General features: G+C 50.6%; 1 protein-coding gene across 3 annotated transcripts in view; it reads left to right on the top strand.

Moving 5' to 3' along the window:
- Positions 1–7,823: 7,823 nt before the first annotated feature.
- The window catches only part of FGFR2 (fibroblast growth factor receptor 2), an 83,511-nt gene continuing 81,696 nt past the window's right edge, over positions 7,824–9,638 (top strand). For all 3 annotated transcript variants that reach the window (XM_062001654.1, XM_062001652.1, XM_062001649.1), the window contains exon 1: positions 7,824–8,111. The gene's annotated coding sequence lies outside the window, so the exon portion shown is untranslated. The remainder of the gene's footprint in view (positions 8,112–9,638) is intronic.

Here is a 9,638-nt window from a genome sequence, read left to right as displayed (position 1 = left end):
CTTTTAGCTCGATTTTTCACCTCTTCCTTTCCCCCTTACTCTCTTGGTTGTACGCTGGAGATCACAGCAGTTTCTGTTTAAAAGGTTTCAGCTCCTCTGCTTTCCAGAATCTCACCTGGAGCCTGTTGCTACACGCTGAGCGGGGTGGGACTGACGATTCCTGGGGGAAGTTTTCTCCTCAGAGAGCAGATTGCTGAATGTAAGGCTTCAGGGAATAAACTTTACAGGACAGAAATTGCCTGGTATGTTTTTAACATAGGGCTGTCTCGCTGGCCAACACGGTATTTCACCCTTTGCATGCCGTGAGAAGCTCTTGGTAGTGCTTTTGCTTTTTTCCCCTGTCTCCTTACTACACCTTTTTTTATCCTCTGTGGTGAAAATGAAAATGGTTTCTTTCAGACTTGTTGCTGAATTGCTCTTATTTGCATGTAATGAGGCTGAATTTGCCAGTAAAAACTGGAGCCCAGTTTTAAAAGCTTCATTTGGGAGATGTTATCATCTGTCACCCATCATCATTACAGCCCTTCTCAAACGACGTGACACATTTTGGGACCTATCCAACCTGGGGAGATGGGGAGAGGAGATGGCTTGTAAGAAGCCATCTCCTGTGAGCCCCCTGTGCCCAAGCAGGAGCCAGGGCTGCCTGTCCATGCCCAGGGTGAGGAGCAGTGTGTGGGACAGGGCACAGCTCCGCAGCCCCCCCATCCTTCCCCCACCACGCCGCCTCCTCACAGGAAGCATCGTGGGGGATCTGCTGGGATGGTTTGCTTTTATTTTTTGCCTGTGTTTATGCTCTCAGGACCTGGTCTTCCCAAACAGCTGAGGGCCGAGGCCAGGAAGCACTATTTGTTGTGTGTGGCCAGCTGGAAGGCAGCACCAAGAGAGGTCCCCAAGTGCTCAACACTCTGCAGCCGAGGGGAGAGCGTGTGCTGCAAGGTGGGATAAGCAGTGTGGCAGCTTCTCTAGCAGCTGGGCAAATCAGTGCTGGCTGGGGTGTCATCTGGGAGCCAGTCATCACCTTTCCATAGCAAGGGTCGACTGAGGGCTGTGCACTTTTCTCCTCTGAGTTTTTGTGGAGCTCACTCTCAGTCTTTGCACTCACACTCATTTCAGACTGAACGGGCAACAGACCTAAGACTCTATAAGCTTTGCTTGTAGCCCTCCTCAAAACACTTGTGTTAGCTGCTTGTCAAATACAAGGTGATCAGATAATCAAGTTCCCTTGGCTCTACAAGGCTCTCCTTGGCAAATTAAAGGAGCACTACCTCCAGCTAACGTGAATGACCAGCAAAAGCATCCCTGCACAACCCCCCAGACCTGCTGTGTTCCTCCCACTAGAGGACAGCAGCTGGTGCACGCAGCCATCAGTAGCATTTTACAAGAGAAGCAAGAATAAAACAGCCCTACCTTCCTGTAGAAACATGTTCCTTTCTAGTGGTTTCCACATAATGAATCCCCGTGAATATTTAACTAAGTCTCCCCTGTAATCAAGTTTCTGGTCTCCTTACTTGTATCCACGGTGTAGAACGTTTCCTGATCCATTGCATTCAGCAGCTCTGGGAGTCTCCAGCAGTATCTGCTTCTCTGCTCAGTTGGCATCAGAAGAGCCAGAAGAGAGAAGGGTTTTTTTTCTCATCCAACAATCACTGATAAGACCTTTGATAACCTTTAGGAGATGGAAGGGATCTTTGGGACCTCAATGTGGCTATTTAAATGAAAGGCAGTCCATCTCTTCAAGCCCTGAAATATTGCTGTCTATGCATACACCCAGGCATATTCATCGACATGCATATGAATATTCAGTAGTGCAAGGCTAGGTTCCCTGCAAAATGAGCTTCCCTGTAACCCTTCCTTTAAAACACAAAAGAAAGGAGGAGAAAAGTGTGCTTCTGGGTCTGTCTGAGCAGGGACAGAGGATGGTTTGGGTCTGGGTGGTGACTTGGGAAACATTTCTATGGTAAACCTATGACTTTTGTCTAAGGAACTCCACTTGCCTGTATCAAATAGCAAATCCTTATTTGTGTTTGGGCTTAACCTGCCTGACCATTACCTTTTGATCCCATTTTTTGGACTGCAGGTTGCGATCAGGGTTACAGAGTTAATAAATGAGGGACGTTAAACTTCGCTGCATTTCTGTTTACATGGAGGCTTTCTTGGGCAGGTCACTGGCTTCCCTCCAAGGCAATCCACTTTCTCAAGTGAAGTTTGGGTACCTTAAATCACCTGGCAAAGTGGAGGAGGAGGTCATTTTACAGTGAGGACTGGAGCTGATAAAAGACATGGCTTTCACTGGGAGAGAGACACACAGGAAGAAGGAAATTCCTCTGAAAACTATGGTAGGAGATAGAGACGTGAAATTAAGTGCAAGGGATGGGGAGAGAAGAAACAATATGAACTGCTTGGGGAATGCTGTCTTAAAGAAGTTTGAGGGATGACAAGAATGAGGCAGGGAAAGAGTTGTGGGCAGTTTGTGCTTTATTACCCAGGGCTGTGGAAAGTCAAACAACAAAAAAAGGACTTGTATTTTATGGTATTGAACTGCTGCACTGACTGTGCCCGTCGGTGTCTGCAGCTGGGCCTCTGACAGAGTGAGCTGGAAATGGAGAGCCTGGGACTGCAATGAAGGATGTGGGAGGCTGAAGGGTTCTGCAGGGACTTGGTGGTGTGGGGTGGCTGAGTCACAGCAGCCTGCTCAGAAAGAACAAACTGTGTCTACACTGTGGATCCCTGCTGTAGAGTTATCTGCCCGTTCCAGGGTTTAAACTGCAACACAAACCCTGCTGTAAGTCTGACTTCACACCTTCTGCTCTGAGATGTGCCTGGAAGTCAGAGCACGCTTGCTGAACCCTGTGGTGTCACCAGAGAAGAATCTGATCTGATGTAACATATCAGGGGAAGCTGCCACAACCACCAGTTGGTCTTGTTAGACAACAGAGCTTCAGTAAAACGAACCAGCGTGTATTGATCAACTGGAAACAGAAACAAGAAGTGCATGGGCCAACAAGCCAAATATATCCAAGATCTGTTACAGAAAGACAAATTGTCTCTGCAGCCTTTGTCTTCTCATTTTTATAAGTCTGGCTCTGCCTTGCTGTGCCCTGCTCAGCGCTAAAAAGGGGTTTATTCACATGGTTTCTCTGAGGCCTGCTTTAGGGGAGCTCACTGTTCAAAGATCTCTAGTGCCTGCTGCTTTCCACCCCTTCAGAGAAGACACTCTTCCCTGAGAGCCAGAGGTGCTCTACCAGGACAGCGTGTGACAAATTCTTTAGGAGAAGATCCATAATAAATTGAGGATTTTCTTTTATTTTGATTATTTAGTATTCAATATTTGCATGATGGAAGTGCCTGGAGGTTCCAGCTGAGATCAGTGTCCTATTGTTCTAAGCCATGCATAAAAACACGGTCAGAGATGAGGAGCTTACCATCTAAATAGATGAACTGGATAAAGGGTGGGAGACAGGAAGCATCTATTATTCTCATTTCATAGCTGGAGAGCTGGGACACAGACAAATGAAGTGCCTTTCCCAGGACTGTGTAAGAAAGCTGACGCAGAAGGGCAGAAAGCATCAAATGTGCAGCGTCCCAGTGTAATACCCTGCTCATAACACACCACATTTCCTGTTTATCTTGCAACAGCAGACTAATAACAACAGATACATTTTTTTTAATCTCTTCCTTAAGACGTACAAAATGAGAGGAGCAGCAGAAAGGTTACATGGCTACGAGGCATAACAGTCTGGAGGGAGTGTCGATACTCCAAATGCCACCACAAGACATTGAAAGGATAGTGCTGCAAATCATCCCATTTTTCCAGCTGCTTGACCCCACTGCCTGAAGAAGTCTCTCTCAGAAGATTCTGCCCCGAGTGATGCAGAGAGAGATCAAAAAAATGATAAGCAAAAGTAATTTGCCACATTCTGTAGCTTCACCAAAATGAGATGGGTTTTGTTTTTGGATAAACACCAAATAAAAACCACCCTTTTCTGGGCTGGGAACAGCAGCCTCCCCACTCCCCTCCACCCCCCCACCATACACATTTTGCTGCCAAAAAAACTTGGTAGCCCTTCACATTGTTATGGATAATTATTGGCTCTACTGGCACTAAAATAAAGACATTCCTATCTCGATTTTTCAGTTTAACAGCATCTTGAAGTAATACATGGTGAGGACTAGTGATGGAAGCCTCTCGGTAGCACTTGATGTGTTGGCAAAGGTTCAGGTTTATAGGAATATGAAGTGACCTTCCCCTAGGACCCTGACAAACACACAGAGCAACTTTGCCTATCTTTGAAAGAAAAAGGTTTTCAGAAGTGGGTCCCTATGCTTTGCTGCTTGGGCACTCTCAAAAACAAGTTCAAAGCTGTCTGGAAAAGGAGCCATAAATATTTTGGAAACCAGGTAAATATTTTAGCTGCCAGAGTTTGGGTTTAGGCACTTGGCTTTAGAGGAACTTACAAAAGAAACCTGCAATAATAAAACCTTGGACAAGTATTTAATTGTATCCAACGTGGTCAAGCAAACATTTTGGACAGGACAGCTTGACTAACAAGGAAGTGATGTTGCTTCTCGTTGTCTTCCATGGGAAGATAAACCCTCGGTGATGCGTGCAGCTGAATTAGGACCCAGAGGATCTCCCCCAGAGCTCTCTCAAACTTTGACGTGTGGGAGCCTTTTGAAAAAAAAGAATTAAAATGTCTGTGTTATGTTTCCTATCTTCTTCAGATAGATAGAAATGTGACAGGTTAGCAGGTCTGGCACCTGGAGAAGAGACCGGTACTGGAGAATTTGCTTCCCACAGGTACCCGTGGCCTCCCTCACCATCTGTCTGCATCTCGCTGGGCTCCCACGGAGCAACCTGTGTCTGTGGAGCCCCGACTACACTGATATCTCCAGCACTTAAAAGAAATGTCAGACACCCTGTGAGGATTAGAACTGAGGAGTGCTCAGAAGCTCTGTGATATGTTTTTTTTCTAAGGTGACTTTTCACACGTTCCTCCAAGGCGCTGCCTGCCCGTCTCACCTCATCTCTCTGTAGACACACGCTCTTTGTCTTCTGCCTAACCTTCTACCTTCATCCCTAAAAGCTCTTGAGTTGGGCTCTTGTGGATCCAGCCCAGGAGCAGCCTCAAGCCAGGCACGTCTTTACCCTGCCAGGTAGGAGAGATGCCAGGTGGAAGTGAATTCACCTCCACACCTCTGTCTGCTCCTCTGGCTGAGCCCAGCTGTGCCTTCCCTGCAGCTGGAGCCCCTGGCTTGTCCCCTGCCCTGTTGAACATTAACTGTATCCCTGCCTGCGTGCAGAGGGGGGACCAGGGTCCAGCTGACACCGGTGACAAAGAGCTGGCAGGGCTGAAAGATTCAATTTAACTTTCTTTCTCCTCCCCCAGCTTCCATATGCAGAGGGGACACAGCACTGCTCCTGCTTTTGAAACTTGTGGTGCAAAGGAGCATTGGTGTCCTCATTTTCCTTCCTCCCTATTGATGTATCATTGCCAGGATGAAAAAGGACGTCTCAAGAGCTTTTGAAAAACTGGGTGACTACTCAAGACATTTTGTAAAGGAGGAAGAATGGGAAAGAAAATAGGACTCGGTAGGGGGTAGAAGGAGGCTGAATGTGTGCCTTGTCTGTCCTTTCTCTCGCTTGAAACCTGGAGCTGTTGTTCCTATTTCAGTTCAAACTGTCACCTTTAATTCGTGATGGCTTTACTGCCCTTGCTCCTGAACCTCAACAGATTGGGGCTTATTTACCTATTCACACTCTGCTGTGGAACCTCATTAATAGGCTTATTAGCCACACCATTCACGTGCAGGAGGGCTCACAGAAAAGATCCCAGCCACTTTGAGGGGAGGAGGGAAAAACTGCAAAGAGATTATGCTCTCATTCAGCAGCCCAACTGCTATGAAAGGCTCCCTGGGCCCACTGAGATCTCTTGAAGCCTAAATATGATGACAGAATTGATCCCCCCCCCCCCTTTAATTCCAAACATGCTTCTGCTGTTCCCAGATTGAGGAGCTGGGCTGCTGTGGGCCACTTTAGGAGAATGTGGCTCATTTAAGAGAAAAGGCTGCTATTGATAGACTGCTATCTTTTCATCCCGAATGAGAATAAACTCTGACAAGTGCTTCCAGACATTGCAAATAGGTGTTCTGATTTGTCATTTTTTCTTTTTAGTGGAATGCTTCCTTTTCTTTCAGAGCATGCAAAGATATCAATGAATGGGGAAAGGTATGGCAGCTTCCTGTGCCAGACAATAATTTATGTGAGAATGCATTAACAACGTGTTCAATGGGCAGCGGACATGCCCGGAGCTGGGAAAATTGCATCTTGACTGTGACATCTCAGCTTCTCAATTAGAACATTCAGATGGCTGTTGCTTTAGGAACAAGGGGAAATAAAATAAATATTAAACCTGTGTTTCTAATCAGTTACAGATTTGTCTGCCATTCCTTATAAAAAGCCCGTGTTAGGGCTGGTGATGGTGGGAAAGGGCTTTCTGGAAGGCAAAGTATATATTCTACAGAAAACTTGCTTTCAAGGTTGGATGTATGCAAAGGGATAGTTGCACTATGCTGTGCAGACACAGCCCTTGAAAATCCCCTTGGATCAATATTGCACGCAACATATAAAAGGTACAGTGGGGCTATGCTTAAATAAGGTAGCATTAAATTGATCAACGCTGATTTAATTTGAGGCAACCAGCACTTATTGATTTTGTTGTCAAGCCGATTCCACAAGGCAAGCGTTACACGGGCTCTGTGTTACCAACCCTTCAGTTAATGGTATCTAAAGCAAATGTTTTATTAAGCAAGTATCAGGTTATACTGGATTTTGAACAAGATCATGCAGTTTTAAATCTGTGTCCAGGCAAGTGCTGTTTGTGTAACTATTTGACAGCTTTCTCTGTTTGGGCAGCACACACCCCAGTTATTACAGGTGGACCATCAGGCAAATTCACAAGGCAGCTGATATCGGGCTTTGCACTGAAACGCTCCTAAACCGAGGTGATGTTGTTAGCTGGTGTTATCCAACCGTCCTCTCAAGGCCAGCGGCAGCTTCTGCGCCGAGCACAGTTCTGGAGAGGTTTCTGGGGAAAGCTGTCGAGCTCTGTACGGTCTCTTGGCGGGGCTCCGGCTGCCGCCCGCCGAGCGGGGGGCTCGGGCCGGGCTGGCGGTGCCCGGGGCCAGGCTCGAAGCGAATCGGCCCGCTGGGACGCGCCGCGCTCCGCATCTTCCCTTTCCCACCCGCTGGGAAACTTTGAGTGGAGCGACCCAAGCGGGACTTCTTCCCCTCCATCCCTGTGACCGCTGTGGGATGCTCTTCCCCGCTCGCCTGCGGACGCAGCGAGGGGACTCCTGCGCCCCCCTTGAACGCTGCTGCTGAACGGCCACCTGCCCGCTTCGGTTCTGCCGGACACCCCCGACCCCCGGCCGGGCTGGCGCTGGGCTCAGCCGTTACACGGGAGCAGGGCCGTGCCGTGCCGGGCCGTGCCGGGCGGGGGAAGGGGCTCCGCGCCGCGGCCGCCGCGATTGGCAGAGCGAGCAGCGCCGTCCAGGAAACGGCTCGGGTTGCAGCGGGGGGAGTGACCAGGGGCGGGAGGAAGGCAGCCGGAGAAGTGCGCCGAGAGAGAGAGGAGAGGGGAAAAAAACCCCACCAAACACCACCCACCCACCCGAGGGGGGTTGTCGGCTCGACAAAGCTGCGGCGGTTCGAGGAGGGCGGCTGGATGGAGCGGAGCGGGACCCGCGGCGCTCTGCTCGGCGATGCCCGCGCGGGGGAGGAGGCTGCTGGCGCCGGGCACGGCGGGCTCGCCCCTCTGAGGCGGTAGCCGCTGCAGCCGAGCGAGGGGACGGGACGGGACGCCGGGCCGGCTCCTGCCTCGCCTCGCCTCCCTCCCTCCCGCCTTGCCTCTCCGCCTCGAGCCGCGTCCCGCGGGGGATGCGCCCGGCTGCGCCGCCGCGGGATTGCCAGCCGGCCCCGCCGGGGCTGCCCGCGGACTGACCGCGGCCGCCGAGGAGTTTCGCCCCGTCCCGAGCAGCCGCCGCTCGGCCCCGCGCCTCAGCCCGCCCGGTGCGGGGCAGCGCACTCTTCCTGCGGAGCTTCCTCGCTGCAGGTAACCGCGCCGGGCTGCGGGCTGGCCGGGGCGGGCGCAAGGTGGGGAAGGGCTCCTAGCCGCGGTGCTTCGCCGGCGCCGTGTGCCCGCTGCCGGGGCTCGGCGCTCGGGCAGCCCCCGCGGTGGGATGCGGCGAGGGGCTCCGTCCCCCCATGCTCCCCGGAGGGACCACGGATCGGGCTTTCTGTCACTTGGCCGTCTCCGCGGTGCGGTGGGGAAAGCCGGAGCAACACCGCTGTGTTTCCACCCCGGGTCCGTGCCGGTTCCCTCCACTCCCGGCCGTTGGATGCACGGATGCCTTTGGGGACGGTTTCCAGCGGTGACAGCGGGGCGGGTAGCGAGGGAGGTGAGACGGAGTGGTTTAGGCTCGGGGGAGCAGCCCCGCGGGTCGGGGGCCGGGACCGCCCCGACGGGCCACCGGCAGCCGGGCACTGGATCCCCCCGCCGCGGTGCGGGGCCGGCGGCGAGGAGCTGCCCCAGCCCCAGAGAAGGGCGAAAAGAAATCCTCAATGAAATGATATTTAAATGCAAAACGGCCCGTTGAGGCAGGGACCCATTATACGTTGGTGTGAAACGCTATCAACATTTAAAACTTCATTGTCTCCTTTGTACCAAATCCCTGTAAATCTTCCACTAGCCTTTACTCATTTTCATCTGAAAAGCCTGTTTGGGCTGAATAGACAGCAATCAGCAGCCTCTGGACTTCTCCCTCTCTCTGGAATGTCAATTAAAATGCAGATTTTTTTTTCTTTCCCCCCTCCCTGATCTCTTAGTGGCGAAAGACTTGAGAAAAACAGGATAGTCCTAGAAAGCAAATGAAAGAAGTTCAAACAATGCAAAAGTACCGGCGCTGCCAGCCGGTTCCCATTAGTCCTCAGGAATTAATGTTTAATAGCCGCGATACTCAGATTTGCTTGGAGATGGAAGCACGATGAAGAGTTTTGTTAGCTCCGTGTGTATGTGTATAGATGCGTATGTATGTGTTTGTATGCAACACTGTTGGCTTTAGAGCTTCACACACCTGGATTTTCCTGAGCGTTTAGGGGACTCGAGACTTCTTTGTGGGAGGAGGATCCGTGTTCCATTCAGCTATTCCCTGCCTAATAGAGAGAGATGCTGGAGAGTTACACGACGAGCAGTGTATTGATCTGGTTAACATACTGTACAAATTGCGCTCTCCCTGGGGAGTGATAAACATCTTATAAACAACAATGGAAGTAGATTAAAAAGAACACCGAGCGTTGAATTTAATTAATGCAACTGCTGAACAAGTACTACTTGTTTGTGTGTGCAGAGTGTGTTTTTTAAGCCGAAGTACGGCTTGGAGGAATTTGGTTGGGCTCCCAAACCAGTGTGCTTTCCCATGCTTGTCAGTTTGGCAAAGAAATTTGGGCAGGTATGTGACGAGGTGAAAATTGACTTGATGAGCGAGTGGCAAGGAGAGCCATCAATCATTGGGGGCTGACAACTCCTCCCCAAAGTGTAGGCTGAGAAGAGAGACAGAGTTCCCTTTCAAGGGGAAAAATA

The sequence above is a fragment of the Colius striatus genome, chromosome 8 (genome assembly GCF_028858725.1).
Source record: "Colius striatus isolate bColStr4 chromosome 8, bColStr4.1.hap1, whole genome shotgun sequence".
In the NCBI taxonomy this organism is placed as follows: Eukaryota; Metazoa; Chordata; class Aves; order Coliiformes; family Coliidae; genus Colius; species Colius striatus.
The sequence above is the reverse complement of the archived record's forward strand: the minus strand, read 5'-3'. Positions and strand labels throughout refer to the sequence as shown.